Source organism: Anser brachyrhynchus (genome assembly GCF_964034855.1).
Source record: "Anser brachyrhynchus genome assembly, chromosome: 11".
Taxonomy (NCBI): Eukaryota; Metazoa; Chordata; class Aves; order Anseriformes; family Anatidae; genus Anser; species Anser brachyrhynchus.
The window spans coordinates 16,399,072-16,426,761 of NC_137706.1; the positions used below are offsets into that span (position 1 = coordinate 16,399,072).

Consider the following 27,690-nt stretch of genomic DNA (forward strand, 5'->3'; position numbering starts at 1 on the left):
GGCTCATTGTAGGTAATGCCATTATATAAAACTTGGAGACCCAAGTGCTTTCAATGAGCCTCTCCAATCTTATGAGTTCTGTCTGTGAATGCCTGAGGGGAGGGCTCACCTGCAGACAGCATCGTAGGGTTTTTGGGGAGGAAAAACTACCCATGGAGCAATTACATGCTGGGTCACCATAATTTTCTCCTCGCTGAGCTTACCACTTCCTAGGCTTTGCTGCTCCTGGCTGCCAGCTCTGCACCTGCTCCTTGCTGAGTCAAGCTGGGAAACAAAGAAAAAACATTTCTTTCTCTGGCAGAGTAGTCAGGCTCATTAGGGCTGAGTGCTTTTTCCCATTGCACTGCCAACTGGTGTGCCATGACACCAGTCGTACACCAATTACACCGCTCATCACGGGCCGATGGCAGCATCGAGTTCCTGTCGCCACTGCTTTGTGTCACCTGGTCGCCTCCCGAGCAGCACCCGGCTGCGAGTTCCTGGGGTCGGGATCTCTTCGGCATGTGCAGGCTCTCCGATGGGCTGTTGGATTAGCTCCTGCTTGGGAGACTGCCTCAGGTCAAACAAAGTAATGGCAATACTGAGGCTGAGCTCTAGGTGTTCCTGCTATGTATGGGGAACACAAAAAGCTTACCTAGAGGCTGCCATGCAGCCTGACAGTCTTTGACAGTCTTTGTATGATGCCCGGGTGGCAAAGCCACACACTGGTTGTTTGTATACAGGAAAGTGATTTTTCAGTCTTGGTTTCCTACAAGGTGGCACTAAAGGACATGATTTGACGTTGGGACTCAGTAGGTCAGGTCTATGGTTGGACTTTTGATGGTCTTGAAGGTCTTTTCCAGCCTAGATGATTCTATGAGTCTGAAGTTGATAAACAGAAAATTTAGTATCACAGTTATTTTTATTTATTTTTCTCTCTTTAATACCAAAAGCCCTTTAAAAAACAATTTGTAGGTGAACTGGTAATGTGCTGACTGCAGGTAGAGGCATGGTGGAGGGGGTGTGTGTGTCTTTGCTCATTTGCACCCAGCTTTTAACCCCGAGGAACACTGTCACCAAAAGGCCCCGTGTGGTTCTGCTGAGGGTTTCCAGCCAATTCCCTCAGTCAATCACCCTATCCTAAAGAAGAACAATAACAAGTCACCTTTTCTTAAACACAGAGAGGCATGACTTACAGTCTCTGCAAGAGATTCTTTGCTAGCATGGCTTGTATTACCATTAAAATGATTTAACTGGAACCTCCGCTCGGCAGCATTGTAGGTGACATGTTCCCTAGCTGCGGTGTATCCAAACAGATTGTTGCGAGGCCTTGAATAAACATTTTCTAAGTCTAGCTCTGAAGCAATTTACATCAAGCAGCATTTATTTCATGGGTGCTAACTAGTTCTTGTGTATTACTGACAGAGCAGGCAATGTTTTCTATCAAATCTGATGGGTGTAAACAGAATGCCTATTAATAATGTGGCACGGAGCTGACTAAATGCAATATTTATGGCTCATGCATATGAAAGTCTCATAGACAGTTTGCTTATAAAGAGCAAATGAATCCTGCAGTTAATGCTTGAATTTAATATGAGAACAAGTATAATTCTAAACATTTCTCTACAGGCATACCTATCCACACGCCTTCATTCCTCTTGTAATGTGAAGAATTGATGCTTTTGTCAGAATAGGCTGAAGGCAAGGCTCACCAGAGTAGGTCCATCCATCGATTTCAAGAGGTTTAGTGCCAGGGTCAATACGATGTAGGAAGGAATTAGACTAAATCACTCAAAACTGAGCAAAAGGAGCAAATTCCTAGGTTCCCTAGTTCTTTTTTTTTCTTTTTTTTTCTTTTTTCTTTTTTTTTCTTTTTTTTTCTTTTTTTTTTTTCTTTTTTCTTTGTGCATGTCACTGCATTAAAATCCTGAGTTCATCCGTTAATTTCAGTGCTAAGTTTAAACTGCCCTGAAAGGGAGCAGGACCAGGTCTTGGCCTGCGGTGTGCTAAGCACCTTCAGGCTGGACCCGATCCAAACCCCGGGTCTGCAGAATGGAGATGGAAATTTCATGGAGCTTCAGTTCGAATATTCTTGCTAATTTGTATGAAAGCAAAAGGAGCAGAGTTCTAAAAACAGCTTCTAACTCTCATTTCTACTGGCACGGCTGCTATCGATCGTGTCCAGAAAGAGGGATGGAAAGACACGACAGAACTGGCAACAGTCCTGAGCCATGGAGTTTGGATCTCAACCCCAATCCAAACTTTGCCGAAGAACAGGAGATTTTTGTATCTGGAGGTTTGATTTAATCTTTAGTACGTGCATGGAAAATCCGTAGGGCTGGAGTGGGGCTTCTCCTCAATGGGCAAGATCTGGATGTTGGGTCTGGGTTGAACAGCTAGGTCAGAAACCTGGTGAGAGGGCGGCCTCAGCAGCATCTGCTGGGGAGTGGAGGGGTCTCCAGCCATAGGAACCAGCAAGGCAAAGGATATTCCCAGCGCTCCCAAACACGGCTCAGCTCAAATATCTCCTCTAGCTTTTTTTTCCAGAACAGTCGCTCTTTTTGGTTGTTCAGTCATCTGGAGCAGGTATAGTACTTAAAGTGATTCACAAATGCTCCCGTGAATTGGCTGGAAACTTTAGTCAGCGCAAAGGTTTTGGTCAAATTGTGATTAATGAGTTTGGTTAAATTGTGATTAATGATTTTTTTTTAATTATTATTTTTATGAGTTGCAAACCCTGTGAACTCTCCTAGCTTTTGTTTTCAACCAGACGTTGCACCTAGAAGTGAAAACAATTTTACTATTTGCTGGTTTTAGTTTGAAGTTCTTTAGTCTCTCCAGTCAAGAAACCAAATTTTTATTGTGTGGTTGAGCCAACTAGTATAATCGTTATTATTAAAATCAACTAACAAAAATATCATACTGTACAATTTGCAAAAAGACAACAGCTTGGCAAACATTTGTCCAAACTGTTTAGTAAATATGTTCCAGTAATGAGTGGTTTAGCAGGAAACAGGAGAGAAAAGACCACAAATAAAATCAATATTATTATAAATATTATTTGCCACAAGTAGTTTGAAAACCTCTGTTTTCATCCAAAACATTTGCTTTAAATTATATGCTGACATATTCTGGAAATAACTATGATAGACTATTTTTAAAGTAATAGTACACAAAGGATTTTTTTTCTTTATGTTCTTTTTCACATCGACAGTTTCTGGTTTCTGATGTGCTAAAATAGACTCGGATAAGGATTTGTGTGTGAGTACGTAGCCACTTTTATTTATTTATTTTCTGTTTTGGACTTCAGAATTGTGTGCTTTGGGAAGCAGGTGGTTTCCAGCACTTGAAGAGATCTGCATGTTAAATGAGTTATGATTTGCTTTGCAGGGAAGTATTGCTACATGTATTTTCATGAAATTCCTTTCAGGCATCTTCTTGGGTTCACTTCCAAAATGTTATGAAAAAGTGATTTGCTTTCAGAAAGGAATTGCTCAGCTAAAAATAATAAATATGTTACAGCTAATGTGGAAACTAAATATGTCAGAGGTGATGTGGAAAACATCAGAGCAGACTGAGCTGAAAGGATAAATGATCCCAAGAAGGAGTCAAATGAAGCCACTGCAGAAAATCCAAATTTTACCAGAGTCAGGACAGTGTGGAAACCACAGATGAAAGATCCCTGCTTCCTGCGTAGGCTTCAGGAGAACCCAAACACTTTCTGTGGCTTAAGAGAATGAGTTAGTTTCTGCCTGGACAACGTATCCTCATGCATCCCATTTCTGGGCTGAGGATCCATATGGCAGTGGTGCCCCAAGCCCTGCAGGCCCGTCAGAAGGTGGCCAGCTGTCCCATGGATGCTTGTGCGAACTGGGAATGCCATGTTCTTGTAGTTTTGGTGGCAAACGCACAACCTTATCCAAGGTGACCGTTTTGTGAAAATGCAAACCAAGAGCTGCAATTTCATCACCACCCTGTGTAAATGGCTGACAGTCCTGGCCCCATCAGCATATGGTATTTGTACTGCAGGAGGTCCCTCATGGCTAGGTGCACTGTCATACGTGCATGCTGTTTTCCTGGTTTTACCAACAGATATCATATTGGCTGAAGTCTGAATGACAGCTCAGATGGGTGTCATCACTGCCTTTGGGAGCATTCATCTTACTAGACCTCTCAGATCAATTCTCCAGTTTGGTTACTGAAATGAAAATTAAACATCCTACCCACCAGGAAAACTAATTTGAAGATACATTTTTAACCCCAGAGCAATCTTTTACCTGCAAACTTAATTGTATTCCTTTAAGAAGATGTAATTAAGTATCCTCATGGCAGACCATCAGTTTTTACAAAGCATCTCTACAGCAGATAGACATCATTACTAATACAATTCGCGGAGGTGCAGGCAGGAAAATAAATTGGTTGTCATTGGGACATCATCAATATAATGAACGTCTGACGTAGACTGTTTGTTTCAGATGGAGCAGACATAGATGAGGGGAAAAATTGTTAATAAGAACAGCAGACACGACGTTGCAGACTATAGCTGTCTCATGAAATGTGATTTGCTGCCAGCACATCCCAGTAAGGAAAGTCTGGTTGACCTGTGAATAGATGAGAAAAATAAAGGGAAGAGACACTTTCAGGTATGTCCTGCGAAGCTCTGCTGAATCACAGAGTTTGAATCTTTGACTTTTTTATTGCATCTCGGTAGTTACTTTCATTTCAGGCAGGAAATTGGTAGTTTGCCTGGCTTTTATTTCCATTTACCACTACAGCAAAATTGAACCTTTGATTTTTTGGAACTATACCGTCTCAGAGAGAAATCAGTAGCTAACATTGTCATGCAGACGCATACAAAGCAGAGCTGGTTCACATTTTGCAAAGCCTTCAGGGGAATTTTGACATGCAGAATGAATACCCAAATGCCCTAGGCTGCCTCGGGGATTTCCGGCAGCGTCTGCAGGATGCTGGGGAAAAATTCCAGTGTTGAAAACAGCTGAAAATGTTCCATGATAGTGTCCCAGCTCAGCACTCTTTAGTCTCGCTCATCTTACGTGGATTTAAGCATGTGTTTGTTGTTAAGGGTAGATGCTAAGTTCAAGAGGAACCCCGTCCTTTCCAAGTAGGACTATAACTCCTCTTCTGACTCGTGAATCATTTGGGAAGCGAACCTAATTTCTTTCAAGCATTTTCTTCCAATATTTGTTAACAAGTTCAGACAGTGTACACTCTTTGATTCAATTCCTATTCATTTTACGTGATGGGTGACCTAAATCACACAATATGCTTTCCTTTCTCTGTTTTCAGTGACTGAAACACAATGACAGAGAAATTTTTCACTTTGTTTGCTTGCAAAATTTTTGAATGAAGGGTTGCTCATGTCAAAGGGTTTAGTGAAGGGATTTACGAACATACATAGATCCAAGTTTGTCAGAATGTGTGTGCGCTAAAACCCTACAAGTCAGAGCAAACTGCAAGGAGCCATACCATTAAAGAGCATCCTTATGCAACGAGAGCCACTTATTGCTCCATGCACACCTTGAGCTGATCAGGAAGCATAAATAATAAATTTCTCCTCATGAAACTCCTTTGGCTGGAAAAAAGCACAGTAGACGGCATAAAAGCTTATGTGGAACCTGAAAGAGATAGCCAAACCTCAACAGGATCAAAAGTTCAGGTAAACATCCTAACGCTCAGATACTAACCTGAATGCTGTCCAAACCCATCCCGGCCGTCTGGGCCCGTATTATTAACCTAGTAGTGTCATGTGAAATGGTTTTCTCACAAGGTTTCTGATGCTTCCTGCTGTTTGACAGGCAGGAAATACCATCAGAAGAGCCTTTCTTGCTGTAGTTCATCATGTGCAGTATGAGCAGGAATCAGGAAGTGCAGAGGCAGTGCAAAAATGAAAAACAGCGTGCTGGGCTCGGAGGCAGGGGAGAGGGGATATCAAGGGGGAAGTTAACCAGGTTTGCTGATGCCACCGGAACAGGCCACTTCGGAGAGGCACCAGAACGTACGGGAGCAGGCTGGGAAATAATGTTTCCCCATCATTAAGGAGCACAGAAGGACGAGGAGCTATGTTGAAATGAGAAGCTGCAAAGCACTATGCAGCTCTAAAACCAATTCTCCTCGTAACGATCCTAAATCAGTAACATTAATCTTGATGCTGTTGTCGCTCCGCAGTGTATCTGGCATCCTGGAAAGCTTCGTCATCTGTTGATTTTTATTTATTTATTTTTCTTTTACGGAGTCCTAATTAAACACTGGGCTACCTGCTAGCCCACGCAGCATCGCCTCATCGCTCCTGGGTGACAGGAGCAGGGCTCGTCCCTGATGACATATTCAATGACATATTCAATGGTCTATGGCTGTGCTGTTTTGCTGCAGCATAAGCAAACGGAGAATTCTTTGTGTGCAAGTCTGAGGCTGCATATACATGTGTGTGAACTCTCTAAAAGCAAACAACTGGCCTTTATAAAGCCAAATTCCAAGCAAGTAACCAGCTCAGCAGCTGTGAAAGGTGTCTCTGTGTTTCATTGTTGATAAAAATGCAACCCACAGTGACTCAAACCTCAGGATGTGGTGGGAAGCTGAGAAGAAAAGAAAGATAGAGAGTGGGGGGGAAAGGGAAAAAAAAAATCCTTCTCAGGATGAGGAGTTCAGACACGCCAGATTTCTTTGGCGCAGACGTTGCTGTCATGAGCCTCGCAGACGTTTAACGTTTGATTCCCTGCTTGCTTTTCACTTGGCACCAAGAGTGTAGCGAAGATTTTGAAAACAGTATGGCAAAGTGTTTTAAATAGCAAGACTGGCCCGCAAGTGCCATAAACAGCATCTCTTTCATATGCTACAAGTAAATAGTGCGGGCAGGAGCCCAGCGTGTGAGGGCTGTCACAGATCTGTCGTTACCCTGCATCTGCTCCCTGTGACCAAAACATTGATGATCATTTCCCTTCCTCCCCTCCGCTCCAGCCCCTTCTTCAATGTCTCTGGGAAAGCAGAAGGCAGCTGCCTGAAGGACAGGGACTTGGAGTACGGAAAGGGAAAATCTAGTTTGGAAGCTGAATACTAAAAGTAGGCATCGATTTCCTATCAGAGAAGTGAAGTGTTCAAATTTGCTGTGCTGCTTTCACTTGAAAGGCATTTACCCAGGCATCAGGACTACTAGATGTGCTGTGTTCAGTTGAGGTTAAGCTTTTGGACTTGTTCTGAGGCCCCAAAATTTACTCCACCAGCTCCAGCCATGTGGCTTAGGCACAGCTTTTTCCTGAAGCAGCAGCAATGACTTGAAGCTTGGTGGCCTCAGTCCTGCTGTGATGCTGTTGTCAGATATTTAGCTACAGGAGCACCATATCAGGCATGAGGGGGGAATGAAGCTATCCCATCACAGATAACATCTAACTCGCAAAACAGATCTTTTTCCTACTGAACATATGTTTCCTTCACTTGCAGTGAAAGAGGAGTGCAGCCACAATAAGAATGATCTGAGAGCAGAGCAGTGTAAGGGTTGAAGAAAACAAGAGACTGAGAAAACTGTGTGAAGGCTGTATGGGCTTGTCTCTAGCATTTACTGAGGGAATAATACAGGATCTCCTGTCAGGTCTAATCAACCTTTTGAGTTGACAGTTGCTGATTCAGCAGTGAGACACAGTGCCTCTTCTCCACAGGAAGATTTAGGAGCTTAACCTGAGTTTCCGCGGCACCGATTTTCACATTGCTGATGACTGAGAATCCAGGAGCTACTCAAACAAGGAAAGTAAAAGGTAACTAAGAAAAACAAGTCTATTCTCGGTAGACTTACATTGCTACACCTCGTTGATCAGGGCATTACAGAGCCCCATGAATGGAGGAGGATTGGAAATGAATGCTCTGTTGTCAGTGAAGAGAGGTTAGGCTTCAAAGGCTCGTTCGGAGCAGGAGCCAAACCAAGCTGCTCCACATCATCATCACTGATGATGCCAGCAGTGGGAGCTCGATGTCCCTGGGGTAAGGTCTGCCTCTGGGAACAGAAAGTTGCACCCAGGTGCTTTGTATCTCCAAAGACTTTGAGCAAGGCATGTGAACAAGGCCTGGGTGGCTGTAAAGGACCAGGTACAGGAATAATTGCAGTGGTGCTCTCCGGGTACCTCACCAGTCACTGAGACCTGAAATAAGGCATGTGTCGTGGTCTTTATTGGCCAATATTTCAGAGAGACTGAACTGCTCCAGGGACTGCTCACAGTGGGCACGGGGAGCGGCGACGCGCTGCTTCTCTGCTTTTGGCTCAGCTCTGAAGCACTGTAACCGCATTTTACGAAGCTAAATGAGAAATATTCATTTCAATATCAAAGATTCAAATGTTCCCATGTTCACATATGTATACACGTACATGTGTGTGGATGCACCACATGGATAGTACAAATGTGTGAGTTAATTGGTGCATTTCCTGAATGACTGTGGTTTTTTAATAGTGCTAGTCCTTTATCTCCACAAATGAATAACACTGTTAGATCTGATCTCTAATTATATTCTGAAGACCAATAAACCCCTGAACCTTTCTGGATGTCTTTAATTAGAATAAAATCCAAACAAAACAACCAAAAGAAAACAACCAGAGCGGTTGCTGGAATCTTGCTACGGATTTGCTGGTGGTTAGGAGCAGAACTGGGTGAACTAGTCACGGCAAATATCTCATCATCTGAGACCTTTCTAACTTTTCTCAGTATCCTGAAAACAGGTTTTATTTTTTGTATGTTTATATTCTTTGAATTTTTTTGATACATAGTTTGTATAAACATGTTCCAACACACTGGCTGGTAGTAAAGTAGTTCTTAGCTAGTATGCAGGGCTGTTAGTGGTATTTGTGTGACATTCAGTAGGTCTTGTAAATCATGTGCTTTATATAAACTGTATATGCTTATATGTGGATAGCTGAAAACATCATAAAACATGGTGAAAATTCAGAGACTTTTAGGTGATCACATAGGCATTTGCCTATGGTGTCACAAAGATGTGAGAGTGGGGGGACAGCATGACCTAGTGTTATTTTATTGAGAAGGAATGTGTGTTTTTACTCCCTCATAAATATTCGGTGTTGTTTTTTTTTATTTTATTTTTCCAAATTTAATGTTTTAGCTCACATTTGATGATGTACTGAGTGTTGAAAGATATTTTACCTTTCCTCATTTCTTGTTCTGTTGATTTGCATAAAGACAACGTAACCTCTTTCTGAAATGCATCTGTCTCTGGGTGAAGCACTACTATTTAACTCAACCACAGAAGCAAAACAGATCTAGGCCTTAGACAAAGAAGCAAAATCAGGAAAGAATTGGATGGAGAAGAAGAATTTGACTTGGGAGTGAACTCTTCAGAAAGTAGCGTGAGATCTTCAAGAAAGCAGAGGAATCGGAGCTCATTGCATGTGAATTGCCTAAACTGCATGTGAGCTTTAAGGAGAACAGTAATGAAAGAATAAAGTGGCTTACAAGCTACATCAGCCCTGGAAAACAAAAACGTTTCACAAATGGTTTCGTCTTGTTTGACTTGTGATACCCAACAGTAGTGTGCAATTATTTCTTGTCCTAGTTGTTTTGTTGTACCTTGGAGACGTGAAGTTTTCACTTTAAGCCTGGTTAAAGAGTAAAACAAGGGAATGAAGCTGTTTCTAAATTAACCCTTAGCTGAGCAGCAGAGTTTTCTCAGGCTGTTTTGAAGGAAAAAAAAAAAAAAGTTTAAATGTTTGCCTCAAGGGCTGGAAACCTATTTTTCAGGCTGTTTAACTTTTGTCATTCTCAGTGCATCTGTTCAAATTAGCTTCGGACAGTGAAATAAATAAGAAATATTGCCCAAGGGGCCTTGGTTTTGTCAGAAAGGACTTTGAAAAAAGTGGAGAAGAAGAAAAAAATATAAGCCTGAATCAAGAAGGCCTGCTGAGTCTTCTTCTGACAAGAAATCAAAACTGACTGAGGTTAAGTTCATTCAATTATTACAAACACTCCAGTGTACAAGAAAACCTATAGTTTGATGACACTAAATTAAACATTCAGGCCAAGATGTGGTGTGAACTTCCCCAGGTTTGAAGTCAAAGTTTCAGCAAAGAAAAACTAATGCCAAGTAAATCTGGGAAACAAGATCAGAGAGGAGAAAAAGAAAAGACGAAGGAAAAGAGATTTCCTGACAGTACAGAATGGCAAGATGTAAGCGCATCTCCTCGTGTTCTGAAATCTTCCCTGCTGCTCATGGTTTGCCTCCTGGCGGGCTGGCAAGGCCTCTGTTTGCAGTAGATGAGAAGCACGGGATAACTCACGTGCTGGCCTCTCCCAGAAGGTGATGGGTCTCATTTAGGTGTCCTACATGTCCTAACCAGCCGAACACCAAACAACCTTCCTGAAAATAAGCGAGGAGAAGGGAGATCCCTAGAGCTGTTGCTGTATCTCCTGCCTGCATCTTCTGGCCTTGCCGGCAGAGTGGTGCCAGCGAGGCTCAGGGCCTCTGGCCAGGCAACTGCATTCCTCCTTGTCTGTGCATCAGTCCTGCCTTTCTGGGTGCCTGTCAGTGACCGCCTGGTAGTGCAAGGCACCCATCTGTGGCACAGATGAGCACATGCCACGAATAAGCTCCTAATTAAATATGGTGGCTAAGGAGGATGATTTCTGATAGCAGCTCTTTGCAAGCAGCAACCTGACGTGACTCCCTGCCCCGTCTCTTTCCATTTTCACCCCAGTAGCTTATTTCTTTCCCTCGCTCACATACTTTCCTAAATGGTCTTTAGTACCAGGTATTTAAGTCACATGTTGTTTCACGTATTCTCCGAGTGGATGAATTAAACTGTTATTATCAAGAGGAGCTTATCTCTTCTCCTTTATTCAATCTGGAGTTTGCTAATACATCCATTACCCTTATATCACAGAAAACTATTAACAGACGTGTTTGTTCATAAAAGAATTGGTTTATCTTAGTTAAATGCTTGTATCTTATAGCACAAAGCTCAGCCTGCACACCTCCAGTCCAGAGTCCTGCAGCAGCTAAAGCATCCTTTAGATCGAGTGGTAAAGGCATGCACATAAGTGATGTCATTTCAAAAATTATTCTGGGTGGCAAACGTTTCTCACTTTCACTGATGATTTTTTTTTTCTAAATGGTAAATGAAAATATATCTAAAATCAGCATGGAAATAGTGAGAAGAGGCACGAGCCATGTTTTTGTCTAATTTACATCTCCAGGATATTTTGTGAGAAATAAAATGCAGTTCACAGCTCCCTCTGGCAAGCACTATAACTACAATTAGTGTTTCTAACTATAAGAATAATGAGGAGAAGGAGGATAATAATGGTGGCCACTGGTTCGCACCCATTTTCTGCTGGAAAAGAACTGACTGTAACAGGATGAGCTATCTGTTCGACCTCCTAGATTTATTCCTCTCTCAGAGGTAAAATAGGTCAATATTCCATTATAGTCCAAATATTATTAACTTTCTTTCCCCATATATTTTGATATTTCATTGAAAAAGCCCTGTGAAAATCAAAATCAATCTTCAGAAAAATTACTCATTCCAGCTGTAATTTGTAAAGTTTTCTTAATCCGTATTTTATTATTTTTTTTCCCCTCCAGGGTTCCTTGATTTCATGTGCTTTGCTTTCTCAACAGAAAGAGAAAAAAAAAAAAAAGAAAGAAAGAAAGAAAAAGAAAGAAAGCAAAAGCTGAGGACTCTAAAGGGAAGAAAACAGCAGATTCTGGTGCTTGTGGTTATTTTTATTGAAAAAAAAAAGTAACATATTTCCTTAAACAAAATATACATTGCTTTTATATTTATTGCAATGCCAGTCCCTTTTTGACAAGAGCCACTCTGGAAAGGTGTGTCTATCCTGGAGTTTTGTTGGAAGCTATATATTCAAGCATTTCTCTGTGTATCTTAGCCCTTTCTTTGGGACAAAAAAAAAGAAAAAAAAAAGAAAAAAGAAAAAAAAAAGGAAAGAAAAGAAAAGAAAACATCAAAGTGCCAGTGTGCGAGGGTATTTTCTGGGTAGAGCAAAGCTCTTAGCAGGCAGCCACACATATTAAACCAGAACTACTATAAATGTCTTGTCCATTTATTCTGATTGCTCTAACACAGAGCATTCACTGTTTTATGCCGCCTTTTCTGACAGAAGAGAAACTGCAGTAAAGGAAAGAAATTTCTTCCGTCTGTGCCCAAGGTTAAGGCAATCTGTAGGAAAGAATGAAAATGACACAGAGAAATGAGTATCTCATTTCAGCAAGGTCCGAATTGTTATCTGCAACATTTTGGATGATTCAGCAGGTTTTGTGGCTTTTTTTTTTTTTTTTCTTTCCTTCTTCACACAAGGGTTGTTTCTGTCAGAATGAAAGCTGGAGGAGCTGAGCTTGTTAGTGCCTCTCACATCTTTCTCTGCCACGCCTGAAGCTGTAGGCGTGATTTCCCTCTTGCTGGCTCTGGGATAAATCAGGTGTAGGGGTGTGGGAGGTCCAGCAGTGGAGAAATGCTTGTGGGAAACTGGGCTGAGAAGAAACCCATCCTTCACTCGGAGTTACATGAATCTAGAGCTCCACAGAAAGCTACTTCAGAGGCTGAGGATTGGGAATAATTAGCACATTTTAAAAAATCCATAAGCAGCACAGCTACTTTTCAGATAAAAGGCTGAATTTTCGGGCTAATGGCAAGGGCAATGAATAGAAGGGAAACAAATAATACCGCAAAAAAGAGCTCCTTCCAGGGAGCAGCCTTTCTTCTTTTCCCAGCTTGCGCATGGAAATCTATTGCTCTTCACTGGAAAATAAAGCTGTGAATGCATTATTAAAAAGCAAACCGATCAATGTCTTAACCTCTTGATTTAAACATGAGAGCAGAATTTTTAGGATTAAGAATATTAATTGTTCTACTGATATGTGATATTTGTTGTTTAGGGTCAAAGGTTTGAAAGTGGTCTCAAATTTTTTAGTAACAATCTACTACAGAGGCAATTAATTATAAGCAAAAAATGGATGCAAGAGGGGAGAGAGAAAAGGAACAGCTGGAGTAGATAACAGAAAGAGAAGGAGGAGGAAATGAAATAGAAAAATACATAAAACCATGTTTGCTATAGAGGAAACGAGGAGAAAAGCATGAACTTGGGTTCTTTGACAATATTCTTGCTGATAGGAACCTGGAATTTTTATTCAGCAACATTTCTTTCTCCAAATGTATGATCTTTTTACTTGAAATCTCAGTATTTCACATAATTTACCTCTTAAGGAAGCTTCATTCTCTGCTCTTCCCCCAGTCATGTGGGACAAGAGCCAAACCATCTAGGTTTTACAAAAAGGGAATGAAAAGACCAAATCCATAGCAGATACCATTGATAATACGCGAAATAACAAAATCACATTTTCATGTTTTTGTGGGTTTTTTTCTTTTTTTTTCTTTTTTTCTTTTTCTTTCTGCCATTTTCCCTTTGAGATTCTCTGAGGGAGGGTCAACAGGGACATCCCTTGAATAGCTGGTAGTGGCTAGAAAAGGTAGTGCAGAAATGATGACAACCCAGACTGCCTCTTTACTTTGTGCTTTACCTGTGCTACAGCTCACATTTATGGAATTAATCCTTCTGTTGTGGACATTGTTTGTCAAGGAGGGTTTCACAGGAGCCCTCACCATCCCAGAGCTGCGTAGTGACACTTTCAGGCAAAATCAGTTATGGAGATAAAATGGCTGACACTTCAAACTGTTGTTTGAAAACTAAATCTGGGGTTGAAGTTATAGGTAAAAAAGCTGAACGAGCTGCCGAAAGATATCCCCCAAGGGAAGGAGATCCTGTCCAGATGAAGAGGTCACTTCATCTGTAAACCACTGGATGGATAATAACCCCTGGGTTTGAGCATCAACAAGAGAATAAAAGACAAATGGCGCTATTTGATGCTTATTTCCAAATAAATGCAGGTTTGTCATGCACAAAACCTTCACCCTGTCTCAGCAGGCAGGTCTTAGGGGGCAATTTCAGGGCAGTTTTCTCTGGTGAGTGTTGGTTCCAGGTTTATGAGGGGTTTTGTTTCAGTTGCTTCAGCATCAGCCCATTCAGAGAACATCTGGAGTTTTGTACTTAATGCTACTATGCTGTGGTGAGCAAAGCTCTTTGTAACAATTCCTCACAGATTTTTGTAAAGAGACTTCTTTAAGTTAGAGGTAGACCTGCGGTGTTTCTTGTGGACTGTGAAGGAAGCCTATGGAGATGTGTCTCTACTGCCTTGGCACATGCCCGGGAATAGCATGAATGCAAACAGGCTGAAGCTCAATTAGCCAGGATGGAAAAGATACCCATGAAGTGATTAAAGCGTTTTACTGGTATGCAGGGATGGACACAGGATTCTGTCTGAGAATGGTTGAATCTGCCCACTTGTGGGCAAGAGAAATGTGAAGATGACCTCCATGCAGCTGAGCTGGAAAGGCTTAAAGAGCACCAATCAATCTGCAATCAAGCGGCTGAGAGGCATAATTGGCCAGATTAATTAGGCCATAAAGGCTGTGGCAAGAGTCAGCCTAGGTTTGCCTGGAGGTGAGAGCCTGGAGGTTGAGTCCCCTGAGGGAGGCTTGGAGGGCTTCTGGGCTGGGACCACCACCACCAGTTGTCCTGCTCAGTCCTGAGGGCAGCTGCTCTTCTAAAAGTGAGTAGTTTGGGGGATTAAGCTCCATGTTTGTCTCTGTAGCTGTGATGGAGCTGCTTTGTTGTCCTTGAGTTGAGGCCTGGTCTGTGTTTAGTTGCATGTTTGGGAATTCCTTGGCTGGATTCTTTGTGTGGTTGGGGGGCAACAGATGCTCCAGGTGCTCCTGTCTTATTCCCTTTCATTGGCAATACCAGGAGAAGGAAGAAATAGCATCAGCTAGCTCTTTAGCTGGGCTTTTTGTAAACTTCCATATGCTGTTGGGATGCTTGGTGTAAGCACCTGCATGTGAAGTTTTGAAAGTTGTGGGGGCAGTGGTTTTGAGGGGTCCAGGGCTCTAGAAGATCTTGATGCTCTGATGAGGACCCAGTTAGTTCATCTTGTGATCAGAGCTGAGACTTCATGGTCTGCTTTTCCACTGGAGTAGTGGTGGCAGTGAAGGAGGGCTGGGGTAGCACACGAAGGTCCTCATCTTACTTTTCCAGTGCTTACCAGCAAAGTGTTTGAGGGCACCTCCAGGAGAAAGATGCAAAATGGTTTTTATAGTATTTTACTGAAAAACAAATCAGTGCATCTGTTCTGTGGAGATAAAGAGAATTTAGTACATAAATACATGTTGGTTTCTGGCTTCCCAAGGAGCCTAAAGAAAAGGCAAGGAAATAATTAAAAACAAAGCAACCCAAACCCTTATAAAGCTCAAGGACTGTGGCACGTTTTGCTGTTTCTCTGCCTCTGAAAGCCCAACACACCTTCAAACATTCCTGGCTGAGGTAGATATAAAAAAAAAAGTCTAATTTGGACTTGTGCAGCCCAGTCCTATCCTAAATAAACAGTGCTGCCTGGAATCGCTTGCCAGACAGTTGGCATATCTTGCAGATTAGCTAACACTAACAACAATGTGCTTCAAGAAGAGGCTGAGCTTGGCCTCTGCTCCCCAGCTGGGATGCCAGCACAGGGACCTGTGCCCATCTGAGCCACGCATGGTTCCTCTCCTTGGCCCCAGTTGCAGTGGGGATATTTGCAGACATGAAGCTGTTTGGCCCCAGCCCTGTACCCTGCACAGAGGGCTGGAGGCAGGCTGCAGAGCAAGCGGGGAGAATAATTCCACTACAAATTGCTGCAAGTGTTAAAGCTCCAGGGAGTGGATTTAATAGCTGCTTTCCACTCCCGCGTTGGTTTGTCAGGCTCTGGTTTATGGGCACAGCTGGACGATGGTGAGAGAAGGCAGGAAGGGGAGGCTATACTGCGCTTAAATTTGTGGAAAAATTAGTTTGCACTTGTTTGGGCTTTCCTTTGTGTCGCTTCATCCCTGTAAGGTTAGATGCATGGGGGAGAGCAGCGGGCTGGGAGTGAGGAGCTGCAATCTGGCTTGCCCAGATCAGGAATGTGGGAACCAGTACCAGGCAGGCCTTACACGCTTTGTGAATGGCAAAACAAGGTTTCAGCAGCTTGGTCTGGAATTTGGGTGGCCACATGTAAACACCAGCGAGCTTAGCCTTCTGGGCAAAAAAAAAAAAAAAGAGAGAAAAAAGTTACGACTTCAAGCTTATATTTGCCTCAGATTTCAAATAGTGAAAGGGGGAGGGGGAACGTACAAATGCCAACTCAGCAAAATGAATGGTTCACACAGAAAACCCAGTGTTGGCAGTGAAACCTGACTCACTGAGAGCCTCTTGTGTATTAAGTGCATGTGTTGTAGTGACAGAAGAATATCCCTGCTCCCCCCATCATAACAAAATCAAAACGCTACTTATTCAAGTGTATAGAGATCAAAATGCCAAGAGGAAAGGAGCAAAAATCTCTAAGGATGTGAATAAGTGGAATCTGGAGTTTCAAATATCCCTTTAGGGAGGGGTGAGAGGCAAGCAGTGTTGGTGCTTGCTGGAAGCCCGGTGCCCATGCCATGTACCTGTGGGACAAATCTGGGTCTGGGGCAGTGCTGTGGGGCTGCTGGCACCTCTTCTTGGCACGGGTATTTGGGGAAGCTGCCATCCTACACGGGTCTGCAGAGCTGGCAGGGGAGGGACCTCAGCATCATCTGACTGCTTGTGTGGAAATGCTTATCTGACCTGGCAGGCTCTGCCAAGCTTCGTGTAGGAAACACAAACACTTTCTTGAGGTTCCCGGTGTTTGTTTCTGTTCTCCTCCCACCTGTCCCTGGTGGCAGGATCGCTCTCTAGATCTCAGAGCTGGTGAGCAAGGGGTGCCAGTGTTTGCTTCTGCCAGCATCTGTTCCTCTTGCCTGCAGCCCAGGACATGTGGGATTTGCATGTTGATCCCCTTTCATGGAGGGGGAAGAAAAGCAATGTGTTCTTGTAATGCCCATGGAAAGGTTCCTGGTGCTGGCTCTGCCCCCGCACTTCTGTCAAATTCAGTTCTTAGCAAGGGTAAACCTTCAGTCTTTGGCTTCCGAGCGATGTAACTTCTCCAGCTCCAAATCCTTTTATTGCTCAGCTGCTGTTGACTGTTAAAACTGGTCAGAAGCTGGAAAACTCTAGACAAAGGGAAATATTAGGAACATGCTAAATTTTAAGGACACTTGGGTTTGATTGAGAGAAGTAAATCCTGCCTGTTACCAAGTGCAAGGCGTGCTGCTAGCAGCCAGCCACCCTGATGAGACCTCTTGTAGCCCTGCTCATCAATGTAAGTGGAGGATGCTGTGGCAGAGGTGGAGGAAAGAGGCTTTCCTATCCCATAGTTATCTGTTGTTAATGTAAAAGTGGTCTGTAATGAGCCAGTGCAGTGTGAAATCCTTCAGTCTCTTCCTTCAGCCTGTGCTGCCTTTTGACATGGGGGGTAAGGAAAGGGTGCACCTATTTTCTGGTAAATGTTCAGATTTGCTTTTGAATGAGAATGTGGTGGGGAGGGAGTGGGACCAAAAGCCTTACAAAGAAAAAGCAAACAACAAAACACCATAACCCAAACCATATACAGCAAGCTCTGTGCTTATCTAAAACCCCTTCTGACCATTTCTAGACACCCGAGGCTGCGCAAGCTTTCACTTGCAGCAGGTGGCTATAGGGTTGCAGAAAGCAAAGCCTTGTGTTGGGACTGTCGCTGCCTTACATCTGTGGAGGTGAAAGATGTCTTGTGACTGGCTCCGTCCTTCTCAAAAGGGTGTGGGAAGCTTGAGACATCAGCCTTTTATCCCTTGCAGGGCTGCCGAGCAGAGCAGCGAGCACAAGGTGCCTTCCCCCTTCCCGGCAAAGGGCTCTCTCCTGCCCCCGGGGGCACGGCGCGGGCGGCGATGCTGGGGGCACAGTGCCCTCTAAAGGGGGACCTCGGAGGGAAACGGGAGGTTTGGGAAGCCCTGCTGGGAAAACTTGCCCGTTACCGTCTGAAATCGTTGGAAATCATTTCAAGGAGAGCCGGAACCTGCCCGAAAGCGTTCATCAAGTAAAACTGCAAAGACTCGGAGACGTTTTGAAGAGGCTCAGTCCCGGGAGATGGGCAGTAAGCGGTGTGGGCAGGAGCAGGGTGTCTGCCTGGGGAGTGATTCTGCCCCAAAAATAAAGCGTGCAAGAGCAGGATCTTCCCTCTGTGCAGCAAAGGCTGTGCTGCGGAGGAGGAGGAGGCGGCATGTCCATCGGTCAAGGGTTTGTGTGGGGATCCCCTACAGCATTTAAACCGTTTCTGGTCCTTGGTCTTTCTGCGTTTGGCTAGTCTGGATGGGAAGACATCCGTGCAAGGACCATTTAGAGCTACGTTAGCAATGCTTATCTAAGACACCCTTAATTTATGAGGTCTGATTTTTGCAGTTTTGACTGTTTTGCTGTTGAGCACCCTCCTAAGGTAAATGGAGCAAATCAAAGTGAACATTCCTGACAAATTAATGAGCAAACACATTAGCGGCTCTGAAATGAAATGCCTTCACATCACATAAATTCATTTCACAGTGTTTATATATTTATGGAAATGTCTTTGGGTTATACTCCCAGCTCTAGCAGAGATGATTTCTTCTTCCATTATAAAGCAGGTTATGCGGTGATAACTTCTAGACCCCTATGAGCTACTGGAGCATGTAATTATCTTGTTCCGCTTATTAATGATGAAAGGTCTATGCAAGTCCCAGAGCAGTTGTATGTACTAGGCTGAGTAATTTAAAGAGGCTGTGTAAATTTAATTTAGTCTCAAATTTGGTTGCTGACTTAAAATAATCTTCAAACAAGGAATGTAAATGTTTTGGGGCATTTAAAACTTTTTAAAATCAGAGATAGATGTGTAGTACTGCAAAGCTAAAGGTAGCGTCACAGCGCTGACGTATCAAACCGAAAAAGTGGACTGTAAGCAAAAAGCTGACCAGGCTCTACTCAGAAATGTATATTGCAAACAAACATCAAACTAACAAAAATTAGGATTCTGGATTTTAATTTGGAAGTAATCTTATTGGTAATGGAAGACACATTAAAAACTGAGTTTAAGCCTGACACCCTTGGGGAGTGGCCAATTTATATACTTCTGGGCTGGAGATCTGCAAACCTCTGCTCCCCAACCTTCCTAAAATGGCATCGCTGGTTTTATGATGTCTACTAGCTGTAATCCTGCTTCTACAGTCTGCCATCATAATGCTAATTGGTTCTGTATGTAAATAAACTATTGTTGACAGGACACTTTCAGTGATTCACATATGACTCATGGAGAGAGAGAGGTTTTAAAAATGATTTATCCATAAACAGAGATTCCATATGTCCTAATCTGGCATGGATTTCTCGCCTTCTCTTTATAGCAAGGAATGTGTGTATGCCTGTATAGCAGGGCTATAATGTGACAATTTGTCTCGGAGTGAAACCAGGATTTATGGTACTTACTGGAGACCACAGAGGTAAAAACGAACAGCAGGCTGCATTTAATCATCTGAATTTTCAAATATTTCTTTGGCTTGGGTAAATGTGTCTTTGTTCCTTTTTGGGAATGTGTTCAGCTGTAGGATGGGGTCCTGTAAAGTTATCTGAATATCCTGCAGGCATGCTTAGTGGAGTGCATGCAGGGGGTGGGAGAACAGCATGGGTGGGGATGCTTCTGAAGGTGAAGGCTTGGGCCCGAAGCTTTCTAGCTAACTGCACTTCTGGCAAGGCTGCCACTATTAATGTGTACTTGAAGAAAATGCACTTATTGGTGCTACACCACATCCAATAAGCACTTCTGGAGATCAGAACATATCCCTGATCCCAGATAAATGCCATAGGAGACCCAGGCAGAGGAGAAAGTGGAGTAGTAACTAATTAAGTGCTATTTTTCAGTAGGGCTTGATTTTATGGCCTCTACTAATGTGATGTTATTCCAACCTTAGTATATGATTTGTGCTGGTGTGAGTGGCATTGCTGAGTCTAATGTACTTAAGAGGCATATGCACACTTTTGTGTTTGAAAACTTCTAGGGATTGAAGCTTATGTTAAAGTCTTGTCTCTGGGATTTTTACTTCTGCTTTTGTCTTGACTGCGTTATATATCCTAGTGACACTGTTTGTTCTCCCTGTCTCCTCCTTTTGCCTCTTGCTTCTCTCCAATTATTCTTGGTTTTGGCACAGGGTCACTTATGCTACTCTTCTTTTAAATCAAGTTTCTTCTAGCCACAAGACTTCAAGAGCTGAAGCTTTGGGTGAAACAGGCAGGAATTGCAGAATTGATGCCTGGAAAACAGCAGAATAAATTACCTGAACACACAGAAGGCAGATTAAAAAGCCACAAACCAGTGGCAGGTGGTATTTATGCTTTCATAATTTGAACAAGACAACGCTGCACATGTGAGCCATAAAATGGGATGAAAAAGTGCTACTGGCAGTGAGTTGTGCTGACAAAATAAGAGCAAAAAGCTGAATTTTGTCGATGTGGGGGCAAGGCTGGCACCTGCTGATAAAAAAAAAAAAAAAAAGGCTGTCTGCTTATTCATGGCAAAGATGTCAGCTTTTCTGCCAGTGGGGTTGGAGCCCGTTTCCCTGCCTGCTGAAAGAGCTCTCCAGGGGTGGGAGCAGTTTAATCAGGACAGCTTGTTGCAGCCTTCAGGCTGGTCCTGGTGGGGCTGCCGAAGTGCCAGTGTGGAGGGGATTTGTTGGCTGCAGACTCCTGGCTGCTGAGAACAGGGCCAGGCTCCGGTCCGTTGGCAGAGCTGTTTGTGGGAAAGGCAAAGCCAGAGCTGATTTTTCCTACCACTTGGATTTGTGATGGCTTTCCCTCTTCAGGCTGTGTAGGGGGAGCAAACAAAGGCACCATATTGGCTCCCCCCAAAGAGGGGATCTCTGGTCCGGCTTTTCCTATTTGTAATACATTTCTTGGTTCATGGTTAGGCTCTTAAGTCCTGAGACTAGCAGTTGTCATTAGCTGGTGATGCTGGCCAGGGTTCAGCAATAAACCCTGGTGGTAGGGCTGCCTTTTAGCTGGTCCCAGGAAACTCCCTTCCAGCTGCTGCTCCTTCATCTGATGCATGAGAATGAGCAACCTTTAGCAACATCCATGCCAATATTTGAGGCAAGAATCTACAAATGTGTACCAGCAAAAAAATAAAAAATGATCAGGCTATATTCAGACCAGTTTCTATGTAAGAAATTTGGGTAAAAGATTAATTTATTGTGAAAGATGGGTATTATATTTTTATCCTTGTTGTGTGAATATCTCATACTGATTTAATCTCTCCATTTGCTGAAATGTCTTCCCATCTGGTGTTCCTCTTTGTCCTTTGGTTAGTTTTGTACAGCATTCCCAACAGGGGTGTTAATAAGAAGGTAAAAGCAGTAGGTATTTTCTGAAGTTGTTTCCCGTGTCCTGAATCTGATTGCAGTTCTCTCAGTTGTGAAACTTTGGCTCCTCTGCTCCTCACTTTGTCATATATGGACATTTACTATGAAAAAAAAGAAAGGTGATTAGAGGGTATTTTAACTTTGGCAAAGGAAGGAACTATGATTGCAACTCTGAAACGTGGAACCTGAGCCCAAACGTGGGATACTGAAAATGAATACCCACAAAGGACCAGCTGTTTTCAGATAGGCTTTGGTGAGTTTCTGATGTTGGCCAACTTGTGGAAAAATCGGTGTTCAGGCCCAGGTATAGGTTTTATGAACGCAGCAGCGAATGAGTAAGTTTCTGAATCTGAATGCAGTACATCGTGGTAAAGTATCAAAGGGTAGCTAGAGACCGGAGGCTGATCCAGTTCTGATAGTTTTGTGGTCTGTTCCTATTGTTAATATTTATTACTGTCTTTGGCCTTTGTTTCCCACCTGACCATTTCTGGTATAAACACGTGGTGATGATAAAAGTGAAATAAAAGCAGATTGGTGGGAGGCAAAGCAGAAATCTGGGTGTGGAGTGGGAACTGCATTTGCCTGGCTCTATACAAACTTTCCTTGTTTCTCTGCCTATAAATATGTGACAATTTATGGAAAGATTATTAGATTTTTTTTTTCAGGTTGTCATTACTTACACTTTGAAAGCTGAAGAGTTGGGTTGCTTGTTTGCCATGAAGTGAGCAATGTGTGACCTGCCTGCCAGCACACCTTGGCTACCTGTGCTTACTGGTTTTAGCCACAGAAAGAGATGGGGGTTACTGTGCATTTGATCCATTTAAAAACAAAGGAGAGAGATTATTCCTTGTCTTTTTAAACAAATTCCTTAATGAGCATATCTCCAAAATAAATTGCACAAAATAGTTATTTTGGTTGAGCAGATAACCTGGTAACCATACCTCCCACCTCACTTTTCACACTTTGGAAACTGTTCTCCAGCAACCTCAGCTCCCTGAGAATGACTGGCTTTTGGTTTGGGTTTATCTGATATAATTTTTAGTGAATTTTGAACATGCCTAGTGCTCTGTGAAAGGGTGACTACAGTATGAGGCTGCACCTGAACACTCGTGCAGAAATGTGATGAATACCCTATGTACTGGAAGTATGTGCTGAATACCCGATGTACCCTTCACTTGGGGGATGATTTTGGACACCAGAAACTCTATCCAAATCAAAGCAAGACAAAAGTATAGAAAATCTCAAGCTGAGGTTTATATTTGTAACTGCTCTCAGATGTTGTGTGGCTTTACTTGGAAGTGCAAGTACAGGACAAGGTCACGGGAATCATTTCCTATTCTTGTCCCTTTGCCCATCTTTTTTGCTGTTATGGGTATTGAGGGAAGGGTTGGTGGTGTGAAAATCTTGGTGCAGCTCCTGGAAATATTTTGACCCAGGGTCTAAAGTGTGAGCTTAGAAGAGCTGTCCCCAAGGCACATTTTACATGTGCATGAGCTCTGAACAGAAATAGCAGGATTATGGCCAGGGCTGATTGATTAATCAGTTTAATTTTTTTTGGCAAAAACATTCTGACATAATCCTCCCAAAGTTTCTGGGAGGTATCTCAAAATGTAGGCCATGGGGGGAAAAGTAAAAGCTTGATTTGCAGGTGCAGCTGGCAGCTTAGCTCTCAGTTTACCTGTATTTCTTAGCAGATGGTTGTGGTTGCTGTTTATCTTCACATCCATTGGAGCTGATTGGTAAAGGTTAATATTTACAGTGATGGCTATGGATTCCACTGGCAGAGTCAGGAGTGTGTGGGCATAAAAATGCAGAGTGATTCATGAGAACCTGGGTTACTTATTAAAAGTCTATTGAAAGCAGCTTCCTGTGCAGGCTACACATTGCCGTTTCTTTATCTGATATGAAGTTGCTACAAAGTTTTTTCTCTGATAATGTTCCACTTGAAGCTTGATAGGTCTTCTGCCCAAGCCTGCAAATACACAGTAGCTGTGCTAGCTGTCCTATTGAGTGTGGGAATTGTCAGGTCCTAAAGAGGTAGGTAACCTAAAGGGTGCCCTCCTTGACAGGTAAAAATTCCCCTTGTTGAGCAGCGATGACAGTGAAAGCTGATATGGGAACATTTGAGGAAGGCTGTGACAGGGAGGTAGCTGAGGAGAGTGGTGACATTTGAGGTGAAATAACTGCTTATAGAAATTGTATTGCCTCCAAGGGGACAAGAAGGCTGTATGGTGTATTAGGACATTGACTTCCTGTGGGCCTATAAAGTCTTCAGGATGTGGCAATTAAAAGATGGTTTTGATGTTTCCTGGTGCTACCAGCATTTTGCATTAGCATGTGAAGCTGAGGGCAAACATCGCTGCAATTTGCAACAGGACTTGGTCTGGACTCCTAGGAAATGCATCTTGCTCTGGTGTTCAGAGAGTTTCTAATCCTTCACAGTGCCAGGAGGAGGGAAATCAGATCTAGAATTGCCAGAGGGGCTGGACAGGCAAAAATGAAAGCATATCAATAAAATCCTATGTTCAAATATGAAAATATATATGATAAAGTTCATTTCAGTATTGCTTCTTAAAAGCTGAACAACCATTGCTCTGAACAGCTGTTGAACTCATGCGGCAAGTGCCTGGGCTGTTGCCTGTCCCTTGGTACCATGATATCTGCACAGTGCAGCTTTCTTTGCTGTTCATGTCCTGTGTTCATGAAGGGAACCTCGTAGCTATGCCAAAGTCTCTGCTCTTGTCAGTCTGTCCAGCTCTGGTGATCGCTGGCAAAGTGTATTGCCTTTTGAGAAGGGCATCCAAAGAGGTTTGTGATGCTCTGAACACCAATCCTTCAAGGAGGGTAAAGAGCAAACGAGTTTCCGAGGATTTTTGTCAGAGCTCAGGTTTATATATAGCAGCTAGGCCGCTTTCTCTTAGCGAAGCATTGGGGCCACCTAAAAAAAATCAAGTTCACCCTGAAACAGGCATGGTGTTGGGTGGGTTTGCAATACTTATAGAAAAGGAGCTGGGGAAAAAGGGATACCAATTGCAAAAAGCAATTGTCAAAACAGGTGTGGGTAAGTGAAGTAATCCAGAAACTATCTTTTGGGTTTATTTAGCAGCTTCTGAAGAGCTTGTCTGAACACAAGCTTCAAAGTGGATCAGAAGGTTGGACCTCATATGATCTAAACACACAGATATTACTAGAGCCATGTTTTGCTCCAGACTCTGCTACTGGCCTGGAAAAAAGGAGATATTTGGAGAAGATATTCCATCTGTCTTTGATTTTTCTGTAAAATCAAAGCATTAATACTAGGTACCAAGAAAGCACGTGGAGATAAGCTGATGCAAAATTAATTACACTAGTAAAATCACTTCCATGATCATCTGTGGCAAGTTTCCCAAGCTAGAATCTCAAAATAACTTTTTTTTTCAGTAAGTAGAATTCCCTTAGTTCATGACTTCTTTTCCTCAAGTCCAGAACACAAGAAGCATCTCAACTTTCGGTTGCTTCCACTTAATTGGATTAGTCATCTACCTCCACAGGTATGTGCCTCAGGTCCAGTTCCTGCTGACAACCAAACCAGTGGGCCGTTACACAAGGTAGATGGAATCCAACATCAAAGGCGAGCAATTTGGGTTGGAGAGGTGCCAGGAGCCTTTTGTGCTTATCCAAATACCTGCATGCATGGAGATTTTTCTCATTGCTGCTGGAGCTCCCTTGTTGCGTGTCAGAAAGATTAAAAGCTTTGCTCGAGAGCAAGGTTTGGCTACCACTGTCTCCAATGGCTGAATGGAAATGGTGTGGGTCTCCTTATAATGTCGGAGAGCACTTCTTATTCCTCAGACCTACTAGCATATGAAAATGAAAGGGAGTGCTATGTAAAGTTATCTACATAAGCTTTTCAGCAATGCCTTGATATGATCAGCTCTTCATCTCTTCCTGTCATGCAATCAATTAATGAAATTAATAATTATTGCTGCTATAAAGTGGCAGGAAGAGTTTGTGAGGAGATGAGAGCACCGAATTCCCGCTGAGTTCTCCTAATGAAGCTATTTCTGCAAAATAGTTTCTAAAACATCTGCGAAGTTCCCTGGAGAGCCTGCTGGGAATGTGACATTGCAATAGTTTGTTGCCCCAGTACAGACCTCAAGAGTGTGCTCCGTGCTCTTGGCTATGGCAGCCCACAGCCGGTGTCCCTGTGGGGGTGACATTCGCTGTGGATCAAGACCACCTGCAATCTGAAAGCAGTTCCTAACTGGACACTGGGAAATCTGGAGCTGAATCCAAAGTCCCCTGAAGTTCAGAGGAAACTTAGATGAATGTGCACTCCAGCATGTGAGAAATTAATTCCCGAGACCTCAACAGAGCTGAGTGCAGCTGCTCTGCAAAATATGACCCCGTAGGTTTGTAGATTGAGCCAGATGCCTCAGGAGAGTTTACTGCGTTCTTTCCAGTATCCTTCTGGGAAAACAGTCTTTCTGTTCCACTTCTGGTCTGTGGAGGAGCTTGGGAGCAGAGGCAGAAGAGATAACTGGGCTCTGCTCCTTCTGAAAGATAAATTAGGGCTGAGCAAATGAACCCTTACCATAATCTGGCAAGATCAGCTTTAGTCCAGGCGGTCAGCCAGCCTGCTGGGCACAGCCCAGCCCTTTCCCTGTGCCTTAGCTTTCATGTTTGAGAAGTGGGATGATGCTACTGCTCCTTGAATTACTTTGAGCTACTGATAAGTAGGTGGCTGGAAAAGGAAGATACTGTTTAGGAATTGCTTAGGTGATGGGACCTATTCCCTGTTATTTCCGCCTCCTTATCACTCCTGTACAGAACTGAAAGATTTGCTGCAGTATTTGGGCTATCATATGAAGAGATGAAATCCATAGGATTTTGTCTGCAAAAAGTTCAGAGTTACTTGTACAAATGCAGCCTTTCACAGAGCATCTGCTAAAGCTGTGGGGGACCTGTGCTGACACTGGAGAAAAAGGGGTTTTAGGACTGGAGCATCCTATATAGCCCACAATACGTTTACAGCTACTCTGCCACTTCTAGTGCTCAGTTTCCTTCCATCAGTCCCTGGCTGCCTCTAGCCCTCTTGTATTTGCTGTGCTGAGGCTCAGCTTTTTTACAAGCCATGGGGCAACTTGCCCATACAACTCAGGCAGGTACAAAGACTACCCTTGAAAGTCTTGTCCTGGGGGTCTGCATCTGTAAAACCTGGCTCTATAAAACCAGCGTTTGGGTATGCCTGTTTCCAGCACAGGATAACGTACAAAGTCAGGAATTCCAGTGTTAGCACTGGGTGTGGATTTGCCACTGGCTTTTTTTTTTTGAGGGGAAGATATTCTTGCTTTATTTCCAGAGGCAAACCTTTCCAAAGTTGTGAACACAAGAGCTTGCTAAATATTAGCTTTCAAGGTTTTAAGTCAGTGTTTACTCGAGTTACCTCTGCTTGAAGTCTATATAAAGAGTCATGTTTGCTCAGGCATACTCCTAAAAGCCCCAAGACATGGCTCTGGAAGGAGATATGCAGCAGCAAATGTAAATATTGCTGTCCTTAAAAACTGGAAGCTCTCTTATTAATCTATAGAAGGGAATAGTAATGTAAAGAAAAGACTTTATTAGATTTGGAGGTGAAGAATGCAGAACAGTACCTGGAATGAGTAAAATTCTGAGAAATTTAGTGATGTTTAAAATATGACTTGGCTAAGGTTTGGCCCTGCAGTTGCAAGTGCTCTGCTTTGTTCACCAGTGTTGCCCTTTGCCATCACCAAGGCAGCATTTTCCAATACCTTAGCCTTGTAAGCAGTTCCTGGGAACAGTTTGTATAGGGACGTTGCTGGCTAGACTATGCTGGCCTCTTGCTGTGGGACAACAGCTAGAAACAAAATACTTCTTGTAGTTAGCAAACTGATTCCCTCCCATCTTCTGTCAGTAACTGGTGTTGTTTTTCTGAAAAGGTTGTGGAAATGTGAGCTGAAATTCAGGTGCTTTATGATATGATAAACTGGAGAGGAATTTCACAAGGGACTGCATAAATACAGTGCAAAAAAAAGAGGGATTAAAATTCAACCACAATATTTACAAGCCTCTCCACCTTCTCACATATATGCAGGTATGTGGAGGCCAAAATTCACACGAGTGTCGTGCAGCTGAGAGAGAGGGATCAGAGTGCTGAGCTGGCTGAGGAGAATTGTATTTGCTCTTGCCATAACACTTTTTCTATGTATCAACAGGCAGCCCATCAAATCCTCACTTCATTATTTTTCCTTTCTATAAGTAGCTATTAGCATCCTTCCCACAGCAGGGAAGTAGGATGTAAATAAATGGAGCTAACACAATGATTGCACTTACTGGTGTATTGCATC

The 27,690-nt window shown here is 43.0% G+C and overlaps 1 protein-coding gene across 9 annotated transcripts in view; it reads left to right on the forward strand.

The window, feature by feature from the left end:
- Nucleotides 1-14,040: 14,040 nt before the first annotated feature.
- Nucleotides 14,041-27,690, forward strand: part of MCTP2 (multiple C2 and transmembrane domain containing 2) — a 154,187-nt gene continuing 140,537 nt past the window's right edge. For 7 of the 9 annotated variants that reach the window (XM_080607883.1, XM_080607882.1, XM_080607885.1 and 4 more), the window contains exon 1: nucleotides 14,042-14,613. The gene's annotated coding sequence lies outside the window, so the exon portion shown is untranslated. Of the gene's footprint in view, nucleotides 14,614-27,690 lie in introns of all 9 variants that reach the window. The other 2 variants (XM_080607888.1, XM_080607886.1) reach the window with 1 other exon arrangement.